Raw genomic sequence first — 19,288 nt, 5'->3', positions numbered from 1 at the left:
TCCTCGTCGGAGGGCGCAGGACTCTGCCAGCTGGGCTCAGCTGCATGTCGACCCTCTGCCTCTGGTCCATCCATAAGATCAGAGGTGATGGAAATCCATGCGCAGATGCAGGAGTCTCTGGCAGGTTTTGTCTCTAGGGTCGCTGCGAGTGTGGAGCGAATGGAGGAGTCCATAGCGACCATTAGCAGAGCATTTATGGAGTCAATGGCGCATGAACGCATCAACAAGGAAAGGATGGCTACCTACGTGGAAATGATTGCTGCCTCCGTTGTAAGGCTGGCTACGGTAGAGGAGAGGATGGCTACGGGAGAGGAGGGCTACGGTAGAGGAGAGCAGGGTTATGGCCATGGAGGAGGTTAGTCGCCAGGGTGAATCCAAGTTGACTTTGTCCGATCCTGTCACTGTTTTCCAAGTGATTGACTAATCTACTGGAATTTTTTGAGGATGTTACTGGTAAAATAGATAAGGGAGAACCAGTGGGTGTGGTGTAGTTGGAATTTCAGAAGGCGTTCGATAAGGTCCTGCATAAGAAATTAGCGTGTAAAGTTAAGGCACATGGGATTGGGGGCAAGGTACTGACTTGGATAGAAAACTGGTTGGCAGACAGGAAGCAAAGAATTGGAATGAACGGGTCTTTTTCCTAATGGCAGGCAGTGACTAGTGGGGTACTGCAGGGATAGGTCCTAGGACCCCAGCTATTCACAACATATATTAATGATCTAGACGAGGGAACTAGATGTAATATCTCCAAGTTTGCAGATGACACAAAGCTGGGTGGGCGTGTGTGCTGTGAGGATGCCGAGAAACTCCAGTATGATTTGGACAGGTTGGGTGATTGGGCAGATGTAGTATAATGTGGATAAATGTGAGGTTATCCACTTTGGTGGCAAAAACAGGAAGGCAGATTATTATCTGAACGGCAATAGATTGGGAGAAGGGGAAGTGCAACGAGATCTGGATGTCTTTCTGCACCAGTCGCTGAAGGTAAGCATGCAGGTGCAGCAGGTGGTTAAGAAGGCAAATGGTATGTTGGCCTTCGTAGCGAGAGGGTTCGAGTACAGGAACAAGGATGTCTTAGTTGTACAGGGCCTTGGTGAGACCACACCTTGAGTATTGTATGCAGTTTTGGTCACCTTATCTGAGGAAGGATGTTCTGGCCATGGAGGGAGTGCAGCGAAGATTTACCAGACTGATACCTGGGATGGCAGGAATGACATATGAGGAGAGATTGGGTCGATTGGACTTATACTTGATGGGGTTTAGAAGAATGAGAGGTGATCTCATTGAAACGTATAAAATTCTAACAGGACGAGACAGACTAGATGCAAGAAGGATGTTCCCGATGGTCGGGGAGTCCAGAACCAGGGGTCACAGTCTAAGGATAAGGGGTAAGCCATTTAGGACTGAGATGAGGAGGAATTTCTTCACCCAGAGAGTGGTGAACCTGTGGAATTCTCTACCACAGAAGGCAGTTGAGGCCAATTCATTTAATATATTCAAGAAGGAGTTAGATATATTTCTTAAGGCTAAAGGGATATGGGGAGAAGGCAGGGACAGGGTACTGAATTTGGAAGATCAGCAACGATCTCATTGAATGGCGGAGCAGGCTCGAGGGGCTGAATGGCTTACTCCTGCTCCTATCTTCTATGTTTCTATGGGGGAGAAATTCGGTGGAGCCGCAAACGGGGCGCCAAGCTCGCCTGGGCGCCGGTATTAGCGCAGCGATCAGAGCAGCTGCGACCGCCGGAAATTCAGCTTGAACGCCCCAAGAGGGACATGGGGCGAGGCTCTATGTGCTCCGCGTCCCTCTTAGGGCGATGAAACTGAATATCGCAGCGCAATGTGCCGCAGCGCCACACACTGCGGCACGGCGCGCTGCGGTACTGCAGGCCTTCCTCCTATTCTTAAGGGGGAGGTGCCTGTACCAGCGCGATCGGAGATTGCGAGTGCCGGCAAAAGAGCCCGGCACCGAGGAGAAGTGCCGGGCTCTCGGAAAACAGCCGGCACTGCCGCGGGGGGAGATCAGGAGGCCGGGGACGGAGGTGCTGGCTGGCGGCCACCGAAAAAACGGCCGCTCCGCACCTCCACCTTAATTTGCGCCACTGCCGCCACAGGTAGGCCCCGTGAACCGAGCGCGATTAGCGAATGGCGCTACAGAGGCGGGTGCTACCGAATATCGAGATCGGGGCGGTAGCGGGGCGCTGCGCACACTGATGACATCATCGGTGGCGGCGCAGCGCAACAGGCTAACGCCGCCATTAGCGCTCCAGCTCAATATCGCGGGAGGCGTGGCCAGTGGCGCTAAAACCACTGAGTGCCCTCTTTCGGCACTACCTGGTGGCACAGCCCACTGAATTTCTAGGCCTATGTTTCTATGAAGGAGGGGGTGTCTTATGAAGAAAGGTTGAGCAGGGTGGGCCTATACTCATTGGAGTTTAGAAGAATGAGAGGGGATCTTATTGAAACATAGGATTCTGAAGGGGCTTGACAGGGTAGATGCAGAGAGGATGTTTCCCCTCATGGGGGAATCTAGAACTATGGGGCATAATTTCAGAATAAGGGGGCACCCTTTAAATCGGAAATGAGGAGGAAATTCTTCTCTCAGAGGGTCGTGAATCTTTGGAATTCTCTTCCCCAGAGAGCTGTGGAGGCTGGGTCATTGAATATATTTAAGGTGGAGATAGACAGATTTTTGAATTGTAAGGGAGTCGAGGGTTATGGGATGCGGGCAGGGAAGGGGATTTAAGGCTAAGATTAGATCAGCCATGATCTTATTGAATGGCCTACTCCTGCTCCTACGTCTTATGTTCTTTGCTTTGTGAAGGGAACATGAACAATGAAAACATCATCAACCAACAGATTGGACAGAAGCTGGTGAACTTGGAAAGGTTTGTCTTAACCTGTTGATCGTGTATTATTAGTGAAAGTCGCAGCGAGCAATATGAACAGTTTAACAGATACAGTAATATTTGCACAGTCGGGTGGAATAGTTCATTGTTATTGGTAGATCTTCCATGGCGTTGCTCACAGGTAGTCTGGGGCCGGGAGCTTGGTTACTGATGGTTACTGAGCCCCACTCTCAGCTCCTCACTGTTGACCGGCTCCTCCCAGCCCTTGATTTTGGTGCTCACTCCCTGATCTGTAAATGTAGACAACCACTTACATTGGTAGACCTCCCATGCCATTGCTCATAGGTAGTCAATGAGAGTCAGCATGGATTTGTGAAGGGCCGGTCATGTCTGACTGATCTAATAACCTTTCGGAGGAAGTCAGTAACATGGACAAGGGCGTGTCTCTGGATCTTGTATATGTGGACTTCCAGAGGGTTAAATTATGAGGACAGGTTGCAGAGACTAGGCTTGTATTCCCTCAAGTATAGAATATTAAACGGTGATATAATTGAGGTATTTAAGATGTTCAAAGAGTTGGTAGGGTAGATCGATAAAAACTATTTCCTCTGGCGAGGAAATCCAGAACAAAGGGGCATGAGCTTAAAATTAGAGTTAGCCTGGTCAGGGATGTGATGTCAGGAAGCACTTCTCCCAAAGGCTAGCAGAATTGTGGAACTCTCCCCCCATATCTATTGAGGCTGGGGGTCAATTGAAAACTTCAAAAATGAGATTGGTAGATTTTTGTTAGGCAAGAGTTTTAAGGGATGTGGAACCAAGGCGGGTAAATGGAGTTAACATACAGGTCAGCCATGCTTGAATTGAATGGCAGAACAGACTCGAGGGGCTGAAAGGCCTCCTCCTGTTCCTAAGTTGATCAAGGGATATCGATCAAAGACAGGTAAATGGATTTGAGGTGCAGAGCAGCCATGGCCTAATTGAATGCTGGAGCAGGCTCGATGGGCTGAATGGCCTACTCCTGTAGCTTTAAATGTATGCAATTACTTATAATTGGTAGAAGGCAAACAATCCCATCACTGCCCATCGCCCACGCACACTGCTCTGGGTCATAACCACATGGAAACCTGTTATTGCTTTCTAGCGAAACAAGTCAGTGAAACTTAAGTAAAGCCCAAAGCTTTTTTACCAAATATGGTTTCAAGATGAGGCCCCTTTTATCAAATATGGCTTCAAGGTGAGGCCATCTTAATTGGACGGGTCAAACCGTGACATCACAGAGTAAGCCTCACCCTCACACGGCGCCTCACACTGAGATGAGACATCACAATAGCTTTGTAAACTAGATAAATGTGAGGCAGGAGGCGATACAACCAGTTTAAGTGAAGGAAAGGGAGCTGCACTGTCTCTGACTAACTGGCTTTTCTGTCTAGGACTGAATGCAGTCGGCTTGAGCATCTGAACAGCTTTGCTTTGTGAAGACAACACGAACAATTGAAACATCATCAACCAGCGGCGTGGACAGAAGTTCGTGAACTTTGAAAGGTTTGTCTTTCTGGGATGGCAGGAATTGACGTATGAGGAGAGATTGGGTCGATTGGGCTTATATTCGCTGGAGTTTAGAAGAATGAGAGGGGATCTCATTGAAACTTATAAAATTTTAACAGGACTAGACAGACTAGATGCAGGAAGGATGTTCCTGATGGTGGGGAAGTCCAGAACCATGGGTCACAGTCTAAAGATAAGTGTAAGCCATTTAGGACAGAGATGAGGAGGAATTTCTTCACCCAGAGAGTGGTGAACCTGTGGAATTCTCTACCACAAAAGGCAGTTGAGGCCAATTCATTAAATATATTCAAGAAGGAGTTAGATATATTTCTTAAGGCTAAAGGGATCAAGGGATATGGGGAGAAAGGAAGGACAGGGTACTGAATTTGGATGATCAGCCAAATTTGGCTAGGGTAAATAAAATCAGAGTTAAATGAGTGGCTCAAAGACTGGTGTGGGAGAAATGGGTTTTGCTTCTTGGGACACTGGCACCAGTACTGGGACAGGAGAGAGCTTTTCCGTTGGGACAGACTTCACTTGGCCAGTCCTGGGACTAGAATCCTGGCGAATCGAATAACTAGGGCTGTAGAGAGGGCTTTAAACTAATTAGTGGGGGGGAGGTTTCAAGAGAGCGAAAAATAAAAATGTCAGTGGAGAAGGCAATAGAGCAAGGTAGCAGTGGGGGAATTAAAAACCAGAGCGTGTCAGGAAGGGACAGAATATATAAAGATAAAGGTAAAGTAGTAAAGGGGGTAAAAGCAGGAATAAATTGTCACAAAACATATTTAAAAGTTCTTTATCTGAATGCACGCAGCATTTGTAACAAAATAGATGAGTTGACGGTACAAATAACTACACATGGGTATGATCTGGTGGCCATTACAGAAACATGGCTGCAAGGTGACCATGACTGGGAACTAAACATCCAGGGGTATTTGACAATTAGGAAGGACAGACAGGAAGGAAAGGGAGGTGGGGTGGCTATGTTAATAAAGGATGGAATCACTGCAATAGTGAGAAATGATGTTGGGTCAAACGATCAGGATAGTGAAACAGTTTGGGTGGAGATAAGGAATAATAAAGGGGAAAAAGTCACTAGTGGGGGAAGCCTATAGGCCTCCTAACAATTGCAACTCTATTGGTCGGAATATAAATCAGGAAATAGTTGGGGCTTGTAATAAGGAAACAGCTATAATCATGGGAGATTTTAACTTTCATATTGACTGGACAAATCAAATTGGGCAGGGCAGCCTTGAGGAAGAGTTCATAGAGTGCATTAGGGATGGGTTCCTTGAGCAGTATGTTACTGAACCAACCAGGGGGCAGGCAATCTTAGATCTGGTCCTGTGTAATGAGACAGGATTAATAAAAAAATGTCCTAGTAAAAGATCCCCTTGGAATGAGTGACCATAACATGGTTGAATTCCAAATTCAGTTGGAGGGTGAGAGAGTTGGATCTCAAACCAGCGTACTAAGCTTAAATATAGGAGACTATGAAGATATGAGGGCATAGTTGACTAAAGTGGACTGGGAAAATAGATTAAGGTGTAAGACGGCACATGAGCAGTGGTCTACATTCAAGGAGATATTTCACAACTTTCAAGAAAAATATATTCCAGTGAGGAAAAAGGGGCGTAAAAGAAAAGACAGCCATCCGTGGCTAAGTAAAGTAATAAAGGATAGTATCCGACTGAAAACGAGGGCATATAAAGTAGTCAAATCTAGTGGGAGGATAGAAGATTGGGAAGTATTTAAAAGCCAGCAAAGAATAACTAAAAGATTAATTAAGAAAGGGAAGATAGGTTATGAAAGTAAACTAGCAAAAAATATAAAAACAGATAGCAAGAGTTTCTACTGTGTTATATAAAAAGAAAAAGGGTGGCTAAAGTGAATGTTGGTCCCTTAGAGGACGAGACCAGGAAATTAGTAGTGGGGAACATGGAGATGGCAAATACGCTGAACAAATATTTTGTATCAGTCTTTACAGTAGAGGACACTAAAAATATCCCAACACTGGACAAACAGGGGGCTATAGGGGCGGAGGAGCTAAACACGATTAAAATCACTAAGGAGATGGTGCTCGGTAAAATAATGGGACTTAAGGCGTATAAATCCCCTGGACCTGATGGCTTACATCCTAGGGTCTTGAGAGAAGTAGTGGCAGGGATTGCGGATGCATTGGTGGTAATTTTCCAAAACTCCCTGGATTCAGGAAAGGTCCCAGCAGATTGGAAAACTGCTAATGTAACGCCCTTATTTAAAAAGGGAGGTAGACAAAAGGCTGGAAACTATAGACCAGTTAGCTTAACATCTGTGGTTGGTAAAATGTTGGAGTCCATTATTAAGGAAGCAGTAACAGGACATTTGGATAAGCATAATTTAATCGGACAGAGTCAGTATGGTTTTATGAAGGGGAAGTCATGTTTGACAAATTTGCTCTAATTCTTTGAGGACATAACAAACAGGGTGGATAAAGGGGAACCAGTGGATGTGGTGTATTTGGACTTCCAAAAGGCATTTGACAAGGTGCCACACAAAAGATTACAGCACAAGATAAAAAATCACGGGATTGGGGGTAATATACTGGCTATCTAACAGAAAACAGAGAGTTGGGATAAATGGTTCATTCTCGGGTTGGCAATCAGTAACTAGTGGCGTTCCGCAGGGGTCAGTGCTGGGACCCCAACTCTTTACAATCTATATTAACAATTTGGAGAAGGGGACCAAGTGCAACGTATCCAAGTTTGTCGATGATACAAAGATGGGAGGAAAAGCAGTGAGTGAGGTTATGCACTTTGGCAGAAAAAATCAAAGAGCAAGTTATTATCTAAATGGAGAGAAACTGGAAAGTGCTATGGTACAAAGGGATCTGGGGGTCCTGGTGCATGAAACACAGAAGGTTAGTATGCAGGTACAGGAAGACAGGTGATCAGGAAGGCCAATGGAATCTTGGCTTTTATTGCAAGGGGGATGGAGTACAAAAGCAGGGAAGTCTTGCTTCAGTTATACAGGGTACTACTGAGGCCACACCTGGAATACTGCGTACAGTTTTGGTTTCCATATTTAAGAAAAGATATACTTGCTCTCGAGGCAGTTCAGAGAAGGTTCACTCGGTTGATTCCGGAGATGAGGGGGTTGACTTATGAGGAAAGGTTGAGTAGGTTGGGCCTCTACTCATTGGAATTCAGAAGAATGAGAGGCGATCTTATCGAAACATATAAGATTGTGAGGGGGCTTGATCGGGTGGATGCGGGGAGGATGTTTCCACTGATGGGTGAGACTAGAACTAGGGGGCATAATCTTAGAATAAGGGGCTGCCCTTTCAAAACTGAGATGAGGAGAAACTTCTTCACTCAGAGGGTAGTAAATCTATGGAATTTGCTACCCCAGAGAGCTGTGGAAGCTGCAACATTAAATACATTTAAAACAGAGATAGACAGTTTCCTAGCTGATAAGGGAATTAGGGGTTACGGGGAGCGGGCAGGGATGTGTTCATGAGTCTAGGTTCGGCTCAGCCATGATCCTATTGAATGGCGGAGCAGGCCCGAGGGGCCGTATGGCCTACTCCTGCTCCTATCTTCTATGTTTCTATGTCTCAACCTGTTTATCTTGTATTATTAGTGAAAGTCATAATGAGCAATATGAACAGTTTATCAGATACAGTAATATTGATGCACAGTCGTGTGGAATAGTTCAGTTTGTTATTGGTAGTTCTTCCATAGCGTTGCTCATCGGTAGTCCGGGTCCCAGAGCCTGGTTACTGATGATTACTGAGCCCCACTCTCAGCTCCTCACTGACCAGCTCCTCCCAGTCCTGGAGTTTAATGCTCACTCCCTGCTCTGTAAATGTAGACAACTATTTACTGACTGTGACTAACTGTGTTTGGAGCTGTAGTGCCAGCTTGTATCATTCCCCGTGAAAGTCAGAGTGAGTTACAGCAAAATCCATGCAGATATAAAGGCTCAAATCCTGGAAACTGAAACCAGGTCAGTACATAAGAACATAAGAAATAGGAGCAGGAGTAGGCCAATCGGCCCCTCGAGCCTGCTCCACCATTCAATGGGGCAGTAATTCGGGTCGGTGGCTTGCCGCGCGTGCAAGCCCCCGATATGCACTTACCCGACGCGCCTGCCGTTCACCTCCAGGGACGCCTGGAATTCCATTTTGAAACAGAAGAATCCTGGGCAGCGTTTGACGTCACGCCGCCCAGGCGTGCAGCCAGCGCGAAGCCTGGAGCGCGCTGTGCAAGTGAGACACGCCCCTTAAGGTCTCATTGTAGTAGGACACGCCCCCCAATCTCTCCAAGCAGCTGCAAAGGACTTTGTCGTGACACAGCTGCAGGGAAAGTAAGTTATCTGCTATTTTATGAATGTTTTGTGAACTTTTATAAAATTTTAAAAACGTTTACATTATTTTGAAGAATCTGAAGTAGTTTTGAACAGAATTAAAGCAATTTAAAGACTTTTAAAAGCCCTAAGAATTTTTTTTATTCCATTTATTTATTTAGCAATGTCGTCGTCATACGTGTCTTCACACTGTTCCCTTTGGGGAACTGTATGAAGTGGTGGAAGGATTTATGGCCGTGATTAACGCTCATTCCATGACCGTAACCATCTTTGAACCAGCCATTAGGGTGGTTAGTCCTATGGCGGGAGGGTTTTACGGGCTCCCACAAGCTATACAAGGAGGGGGGGGGGCCACCCACACCCACGGACGCAAATATCCCACTGGATGTCAACCCAGAATTTAGAGCCGGAGCTCCGACTCAACTTGCCGGGACTGTGTGGAGCAGGGTTCGAAACCCTACCCCGTCTGGCCCAGCGGCGGGGATCCTACCGCTACGCCAAAGGCCCAATCCGATTAGCAACGTGAAATGGCTGGAATGAGCACAATTCACGGCATTAAAAGAACTCACAATTGAACTGATGATGACCTCAGCAATCTCCTCAACGAGGTGGAGGCGCAGCGCCTGCTCATCATTGGTAATGAGAAGTCAAAGGCGCCGCAAAAAGGACAGATGATAGCTTGGTCTTTCAAGTGGCAGCATAGGGCTCCAGTCACGGGGAGGGAAAAGGCGCAGGAAACGTATGGGTGTCACCTTTTGCGCGGCGTGGGCCTTTTGCGTAGCGGTAAGCATCCCCGCCGCTGGGCCAGAAGGAGTAGGGTTTCGAACCCCGCTCCAGACAGTCCCGGCAAGTGGAGTCGGAGCTCCAACTATAAATTCTGGGTGGACATCCAGCGGGATACTTGCGTCCGCGGGTGTGGGTGCCCCCCCCCCCCCTCAGATGGGTTGTGGGAGCCCGTAAAACCCTCACGCCATAGGACCAACCACCCTAATGGCTGGTATGAAGATGGTTATGGTCACGGAAGGAGTGTTAACGTGGCCAGAAATCCTTCCACCACTTCATACAGTTCCCGAAAGGGAACAGTGTGAGGATACGTACGACGATGACCTCTTGCGCAATGCACCTCCTTGGACCCTCAGTCGCAGATGCAAGGGGGCAAATCGTGCAATTGTTAAATTTTTCATTTTATTGACATGTAAAATGTTGGCCCAGTAATTCCCTTCCAAACGCGCGAGTACGGTCGGGGTACTTACGCGTCTGGCCGGAGGAAATGACGGTTTTCAGCATGCACAGCGCATGCGGGGAAAACCGGCATTTCCTGTCCTCTGAACGAAGGGGTTCAGAGGCAGAACGCGTGCGACTGTACAGGCAGCGCGTGCGCAGTAAAATTCACCGCTTTCATTCATGCTTTCAGTGAGGTCAAGTCCTTACAACTTACACATGAAAAAAGCATGAGTACAGTTGCTCCAGAGGCTGCGGAGGAAGATATTTCTTATCGTGGAGCTTCTGAAAGGCAATATTTTTGTTTGGGAAAGGGAGGAAAGTTATTTTAAGAAATGCTGAGGTAAGTTTTAAAGTTTATTTTTGTTTTTTAAAACGGGTTTTCAGTACTGTAGGTAGAAGGATCAATTGTGGCTATGTGAATTGAATTTGCTGTGTTTATTAAATGTGAAAATGACTCCAACATTTTTAAGAGAGAAACTTTTCATCAGTAATATATTCTTTTAAGTAATTATGTATGTATGTCTGTATATATTCCTTTGCGTGTATGTATATATTCCTTTACTTATGTGTATGAATGTATGTATTTAATTATGAATTTCAGAGAAAGTAACTTATTGGAAAATCATAATTAAAACCATACATTCATACACAAGTAAAGGAATATAAAACATACATACATATATGTAAAGGAATATATGCGGACATACATACATAATTACTTATTACTGATGAAAAGTTTCTTTCTTAAAAGTGTTGGAAATGTTACATTACTCATTTTAGAACACTCATTCTCACATTCAATTCACACAGCCACAATTGCTCCTTCTACCTACCGTACTGAAAACCCGTTATTTAAAGTTTAAATTTTTTTTTTTTTTTTTAAACTTACCTCAGCATTTCTTAAAATAACTTTCCTCCCTTTCCCAAACAAAAATATTGCCTTTCAGAAGCTCCACGATAAAATATATCTTCCTCCGCAGCCTTGGAGCAACTTTACACATGCTTTTTTCAAGTGTAACTTTTAAGGACTTACCCTCACTGAATCCATGAATGAAATCGACGAAGTTCACTGCGCACGCGCTGCCTGTGCAGTCGCACGCGCTGTGCCTCTGAACCCCTTCGTTCAGAGGACTGGAAATGCCGGTTTTCCCCACATGCGCTGTGCATGCTGAACATGGGCATTTCCTCCGGCCAGACGCGTGAGTACCCCGACCGTACTCACGCGTTCAGAGGGGAATTACTGGGCCAATAAGATCATGGCTGATCTGATCCTAACCTCAAATCTACTATCACTCTACATCCCTCCCGAACCCATGTGATCTCCTGGGAGAGGCGAAAAACCAGATAAAAACCCAATGGCCAATTTGGGAGAAACAAATCTGGGAAATTCCTCTCCGACCCATCTAGGCGATCGAAACTCGTCCACGCGATCACTGTCCCTATATTTTCTACAGTAATTACCTTCTGTAAAAGGTGATCTCCACCCCAGCCAGGAACAGGAATAGAACCATCTCCTGAAATCTAACGCATAATTAGAACACAAGAAGTAGGAGCAGAACCAGGCTACACGGCCCCTGGGCCCGCTCCGTTACCCACAGGGCCATGACCGATCCGAACCTAGATTCATGTCCAATTTCCTGCCCGCTCCCCGTAACCCCTAATTCCCTTTACTTCTAAGAAACTGTCTATTTCTGTTTTAAATTTATTTAATGATGCAGCTTCCACAGCTTTCTGGGGCAGCAAATTCATCAGACCTACCACCCTCTGAGTGAAGAAGTTTCTCCTCATCTCAGTTTGAAAGAGCAGCCCCTTATTCTAAGATTATGCCCCCTAGTTCTAGTTTCACCCATCATTGGGAACATCCTCACCACATCCACCCGATCAAGCCCCTTCACAATCATATATGTTTCAATAAGATCGCCTCTCATTCTTCTGAGCTCCAATGAGTAGAGTCCCAATCTACTCAACCTCTCCTCATATGTCCACCCCCTCATCCCCGGGATTAACCGAGTGAACCTTCTTTGTACTGACTCGAGAGCAAGTATGTCTTTTCTTAAGTATGGACACCAAAACCGTATGCAGTATTCCAGGTGCGGTCTCACCAATACCTTGTACAACTGCAACAATACCTCCCTAATAAAAGTTAACATTCCATTGGCCTTCTTGATCACTTGCTGCACCTGCATACTAACTTTTTGAGTTTCGTGCACCCGGCCCCCCAGATCCCTTTGTACTACAGTACTTTCCAGTTTCTTGCCATTAAGATAATAAGTTGCTCTATGATTTTTCCTGCCAAAGTGCATAACCTCACACTTTCCAGTATTGTATTCCATCTGCCAAATCTCTGCCTACATACTTAGCCTGTTTATGTCCCTTTGCAGGTTTTTTATGTCCTCCTCACTCACTACTTTCCTTCCCATCTTTGTATCATCTGCAAACTTTGATATGTTACACTCGGTCCCCTCCTCCAAATCGTTAATATAGATTGTAAAGAGTTGGGGACCCAGCACTGACCTCTGCGGAACACCACTAGTTACTGATTGCCAGTCTGAGAACGAACCATTTATCCCAACTCTCTGCTTTCTGTTAGATAGCCAATCCTCCACCCATGCCAGAATATTACCCCCAATCCCATGATTTTTTATCTTGAGCAATAATCTTTTGTGTGGCACCTTGTCAAATGCTTTTTGGAAGTCTAAATACACTACGTCCACTGGTTCCCCTTTATCCACCCTGTATGTTACTTCCTCAAAGAACTCAAGCAAATTTGGCAAACATGACTTCCCCTTCATAAAACCATGCTGACATTGTCCTATTGAATTATGTTTATCCAAATGTCCCGTTACTGTCTCCTTAATAATGGACTCTAAAATTTTACCAACTACAGATATTAGGCTAACAGGTCTATAGTTTCCAGCCTTCTGCCTACTACCCTTTTTAAATAAGGGTGTTACATTAGCAGTTTTCCAATCTGCCGGGACCTTTGCTGAGTCGAGGGAGTTTTGGAAAATTATTACCAATGCATCCACAATCCCTACCGCCACTTCCCTCAAGACCCTAAGATGTAAGCCATCAGGTCCAGGGGATTTATCCGCCTTGAGTCCCATTATTTTACCAAGTACCACTTCCTTAGTGATTTTAATCGTATTTAGCTCCCCCCTGCACGAGCCCCCTGTATGTCTAGTGTTGGGATATTCTCAGTGTCCTCTACCGTAAAGACTGATACAAAATAATTGTTCAGCGTTTTTACCATCTCGATGTTTCCCACCATTAATTTCCCGGTCTCATCCTCTAAGGGACCAACATTTACTTTAGCCACCCTTTTTTCTTTTTATATAACTATAGAAACTTTTGCTATCTGTTTGTTTGTTTTTATATTTTTTGCTAATTTACTTTCATAATCTATCTTCCCTTTCTTAATCAATCTTTTAGTTATTTTTTGCTGTCTTTTGAAGACTTCCCAATCTTCTATCCTCCCACTAGATTTGGCTACCTTGTATGCCCTTGTTTTTAGTCGGATACTATCCTTAATTACTTTACTTAGCCATGGATGGCTATCTTTACTTTTACACCCTTTTTTCCTCAGTACATGCCGATTGTTCTGATCAACTTGTCCTGGACACGGGGATAGTTTGTGGGACAGCTCAGCCCGACCATTTAAAAAGTCAAGAGCGTCCCTCTTGAAACCGTTGATTGGTGTTGAATGAACGGGCCTAGATAAGAGGAGAGGCTGACAGGGAGAGTGAACAACTGAATAATCAGTTTCTCAAAGTGTTCACCAGTACTGAGAGCTCGGGGTTAAGACTCGAAGAATGTACTCCTGGGCAGTAATGCCACTGGAGCTGCCTTGACCGAGCTTGGTACCTGCCCACACAGCTCGATGCTGGCCCAGGTGTTGACTTTTTAAAGGGAATTTGATAAATCCTTTTACAGGTTATATGGTTTACTATACGAGGGGAGTGATAAAATGCCTGTTGTCCTTGTTGCAATCCAGTGATTTTTGTCATTTCTTCTTCTGCCACAGGTACACGGTTGGTGTCAGGATAAGTGAGAGGAAATGGACGGTTGCATCAAACTACCAACAGACTAAAGTTGTGAGTAACAAAACCACAAAGACAACTGGATCACACATCCTGACCAAAATCACATCAATGCCAGCAGAGATACCACAAAGGAGGAAATGGCAACACTGAAATACCCCTCACGCCCATCCCTCCGTGTCCCATCCATTTCTTTAGTATCAACTGTGCATCTTTTAATTTCTTTATTTGACGGTCAATAACAGATCCATTTAAACGTGCAGCCAATGATTGGAGATGGTGTTAAACCAACTCTTTCCCTTCTGGCACGTTTCTTTCCCATTTAAAAAAATTTCCCACGCCCCTCACCCTCCTCCCTAGTTCTCCCCTGGCCTGGACCTGCACGTCCAGCCCTCAGGTCCCCACATCGGCATCAAGTACCAACCCTGCTCCAACTCCAGGCTCAGTTTGGCATTGCTCGGGGTTAACTGCACTGGCACTGGATAGGGCCCAGTCCATACAGTCATCTCTGACCGATGTCGACCGGTGGTCCAAGTTGGGACTGAACAGGAAAGTCTCAAGGGTGGACGCTCCGGTTGTTGCCTCGATGGTGTGGAATGGGATGAGCTGGTTAAAGCCAATCCATCCCAGTCAACAACATTGGGTGAAACCCCAGTACCACCTGTACTGAGGCCTCCCAGGATAGAGGAAGAGTCTTCCTCTGGCACCAGCTGGTTCGGAGGTGTCCTTGCCTACTGGTGCCAGAATCAGGCTGGTTTCCCCCAAGCGCCACCAGCTACAGTTGGTGTGTCCTTCACCAGAGGCATCCGTCCCCTCTGGTGATACCAATGCAGCCCCGGGACATTGGATCCCCGGGACAGCCACAGTTGGCGCCAGCTCATTTGGGGGCACCATCCTCGGTGGACTCCACCCTACACAGGGTCACCTATGCTGCGGGTGATGTCCACTTTGGTGAGTGCAGCTGCAGACCTCTATTTATAGATCTGTGGCTCCCACCCACCACAGTAGACCCACCTTCAGCCGCTCCTTACGACACTCTAGAGGCACTCCCAGGGAGGGTGCGTGTGCTCCAGCAACCAAACTGGGAGCCTGAGTCGACCACGGCTTCCGTGCGTTGAGGTTTTTCCATGTATTCAAAACAAGGGTGACTTCGAGTCTGAAACTGAGTGTTCTGGAAGTCCCATCACTTGTGCGGGTTGTGTCTTTACCTGGGATCTTGCAAAGGCCTCAGGCATCGACCTTTGTTGGATTCCCCCTCCCAATTTCCAAGGCGGTTTGGGCGGACTTGATGGGCGCGCCCCAGTTATGGCCAAGGTAGACAGCTCTGCCTCACAACTTAAGGTTCACTGGTACAGCTGACGAACTTCAGTCGTGAAAGCCTCAGAAGGAAGGGAACTGCCCAGGAAACTAGTCCTGTTCCACCCACCAGAATCCAAATGGTGGGACATGTGGGTCTGGCGGACCTTCCTGCAGGGTTTGGCGCATATCCCGAATTCCCTGCCATCAAATCCACTGGGGCTGGCTTCACTGACCAGCAGGTGAGTTGAGGGAGCAATCCCTGTCAGAGAGGACCACCTTCAGAGAGCATCTGCTGCAGCAGCAGACTGTGTGGGTGCTCTCAATGTAGGAGCAGGATCTATCGTCCAGTGGATCTTGCATTGCCACTTAGTTTGTCCTCACACCTTGGGGATCCTTCAGGTTCTGCAGATGCCCATTAGTGCCGAGGGCTTCTTTGGTGAGCAAGTGGAGGAGCTGCTGTAGCAGAACCTTCAGGCATTCCTGAATTGACGCACAAGGGTAGGGGGGCACTGCTCACTTTGTAGCTTAGCCCACCCCATCTATAGGCCCCTTCCCCTCGTCAACACCAGTCAACTCACCACCACCAATCCATTCACCTCCACCAGCCTATTCAAGGCTTTATCCGGAGCACGATGTCCTTTGTATCTTGCTAGCCCGTCATTCCAGATTAGGACCTGGAATGCAGGTAGTTCACAACAAGTAACATTCGAGACTCTGTCCAGCTCCACCTCACCCAGCAGTGATCATGCCTGGATAGCCCACCTCAGAGTTGTGTGGGTGGGCTATGTAAAGTCCGTGCCTCAATAATACACGGACTTCGGGAGAACAGTTAACAGGTACTTTACTGAACAAGAGGCAGCTTGAAACTGAAACTACAGAAGCCTGCTAGGGCCTTATACAGGGGTGGTCACTGCCGGTACTGCAGTCTAAGACCAGTTATTCCCTTAAAAGGTACATACACAACAATTCCTCCCCTTTTAGATAAACAGTACATCACATTCATTTAACAACTAAATAATAACTAATTACAATTACAATTTTCTCAGTAATATATACATCAACGGAAATAGTCATTTATAAGTTCAGTCTTTGAGGAGGCTTCCTGATCCGGACTGGATAGCGCCTTTCTCGAGTATCCTGTTCTGGCGGTGGAGTCAATTCTGGCTCATTGTCATTGGTTGGTTCGTCAGCTTCCAATACCCCTGCTTCTGAGGTAGACGCAATCTGTACTTCGGGCTCATTACCAGGTGCACATGCTTGTGGTACAGGTTTGGCTTGTTCCTGTGACTCTAGAATCTGGTCAGCATGGCGTCTCACGATGCTCTCTCCAACGTCCACTGTGTACATTAGTGGTCCCTGCTGTGTGCATATCGTGCCTGGCTGCCATTTTTCTGTTCGGTAGTCGCGGGCCAAGACTGGTTGCCCTATCTTGAAGCTCCTGGTTGGCTTCTCATTTATGTGCTGGAACTGCTTATCCGCAACATCTCGTCTTATGTTTGGTTTGAGCAAATCCAAGCGACATCTTAGTCTCCGGTTGAAAAACAGTACGGCTGGAGTTTGGTTGGCTACTGCATGTGTCGCATTCCGGTAAGCAAACGGGAAGTTATCCACCTTGTGTTGCAGTGGTATGTCGTCATTATACATTGCCTTTATGGCCTTTTTAAAGGTCTGAACAAACCTCAGCCAATCCATTTGTGGCTGGATGATATGGGGCAGATGTGTAATGTTTCACCCCATTATTCTTCAGGAACCTCCGGAAATCCTCAGACACAAACTGTGGGCCATTGTCGGAACAGATCTGTTCTGGCAACCCATTCCTGGTGAAGATGGTCCTTAGGACTGCAATAGTTTTCTCCGTGGTGGTGGAGGACATTTTAATGACCTCTGGCCATTTCGAATGGGCGTCCACAGCGATTAGAAACATTGAGTCCATAAATGGACCAGCAAAATCAATGTGTACCCGTTGCCATGGAGATGAGGGCCACTCCCATGGATGTAGCGGGGCCTGTGGTGGAGCGTTTTGGACCTTCTGGCATCCTGTGCATCTCTTGGTCATATCCTCGATTTCTTTATCGATTCCCGGCCACCACACAAACGCCCTGGCTAGGCTCTTCATTTTTACCCCTCCCAGATGACCCTCGTGAAGCTCATTGAGTACTCTATCTCTCAACTTGGGTGGAATTACCACTCGGGATCCACACATCAAGGTTCCCCGGCACACTGACAGCTGTTCCCTCCTTGGCGAGAATGCTGGCAACAGTGAGTCGCCATATGCTGGCCATCCCTTCACTGTCAAATCATAGACCCGAGAGAGTGTCGGGTCATTTCGGGTTTCCTTCTCAATACTTGCGTTTTTAACAGGCAAACATTCAACTATGGTCGCATGGAATGTCTCCACAGGGTCCACTGCAGGTGCTTCTTCTGCCATAGGCAACGGTAGGCGCGACAGCCCTTCAGCGTTTCCAAGTTGTTTCGTATCTTTGTACTCTATGTCATACTGATGTGCCCCTAGAAAAAGTGACCATCTTTGCAGCCGTTGCGCCATCAGCGGAACGCCCTTCTTTGGGTTAAAAATTGAGACCAGGGGTTGATGATCAGTCAGTAGGGTCAATTTCTGCCCGTGCAGATAGTGATTGAACTTCTTCACCCCCCCCACACCAGGCTGAGGGCCTCCCTGTCAATCTGGGTGTAGTTACGCTCGGCTGAGGTTAGCGAGCGCGATGCAAAGGCCATTGGCCTCTCTGAACTGTCACGGAATTTGTGTGACAGCACCGCTCCAATGCCGTAAGGTGACGCATCACATGCCAACCGAATCGGTAGTGTTGGGTTGTAGTGGGCCAATACTTCTCTTGAAGTGATTTGGCATTTACATTCCTGAAAGGCATGCTTACACTCATCACTCCATTTCCATGTTACACCAGTTTGAAGGAGGGCATTCAGTGGGTGCAGAATTGTAGATAACTTCGGCAAGAACTTATGGTAGTAGTTCACCAACCCAAGGAACGACCTCAGTTGCGACACCTTTTCTGGTGCTGGAGCCTTGACTACAGCCTCAATCTTGTCCAGCGACTTATGCAACCCTTCCTCATCAATCATGTGGCCACAATATGAGATTTGTCTCCTGAAGAACTCTCATTTGGGACGGTTGGCTCGTAGCCCATATTCCTGCAATCTCGTGAGCACCTGTTCCAGGTTGGCAAGGTGTTCATTGTCATTTTCGCCCGTAACCAGGATGTCGTCCAAATAACACTGGGTCCCCGGGATCCCTTGCAGGACCTGTTCCATTGCCCTCTGCCACATAGCCTGGGCCGATGCTACCCCAAATACCAGTCGATTGTACTGGTAAAGGCCTTTGTGAGTGTTTATCGTGAGGTATTTCCTAGATGCTTCTTCCACCTCCATTTGTAGATACGCTTGAGCCAGGTCAATCTTTGTAAAACGTTTCCCTCCAGATAGTGAGGCGAAAATATCTTCTATCCGCGGAAGCGGATACTGTACTGTATGCAGGACTGGGTTCACAGTCACCTTGAAGTCCCCACAGATGCGAACCTTCCTTGGCTCCCCAGGCGTGCTGCTCAATGCTTTCTTCATTACAGGAACGATGGGTGTGGCCCACTCACTCCAGTCCACCTTAGACAGCACCCACGAACGCTCCAGACTCTCCAGTTCAGCTTCCACAGCTGGGCGTATCGCGTATGGCACCGGTCTAGCCTTGAAAAATTTTGGGGTTGCGTTATCCTCAATCTTTATGGTTGCCTTTACTCCTTTTAGAGTCCCAAGTCCTTGTTGGAACACCTCTTCCGCGTCAGATAGAATTTGTGACAGACGTCCAGGTGCGACGTCATCATCTTTTTTGTCAGTCACAGTTAGTGCCAGAATGGAATGCCATTCCAATTGTAGTCTTCGGATCCATTCACGTCCCAATAATGGTGGTCCTCCATCTCGTAGTATATACATGTATAGTTTCTGTGTTTCCTTTCCGTT

This window comes from Somniosus microcephalus, chromosome 10 (genome assembly GCF_052327205.1).
Source record: "Somniosus microcephalus isolate GS21.2 chromosome 10, FLI_Smic_1.0, whole genome shotgun sequence".
Classification (NCBI taxonomy): Eukaryota; Metazoa; Chordata; class Chondrichthyes; order Squaliformes; family Somniosidae; genus Somniosus; species Somniosus microcephalus.
Note: the sequence above shows the minus strand (reverse complement) of the source record.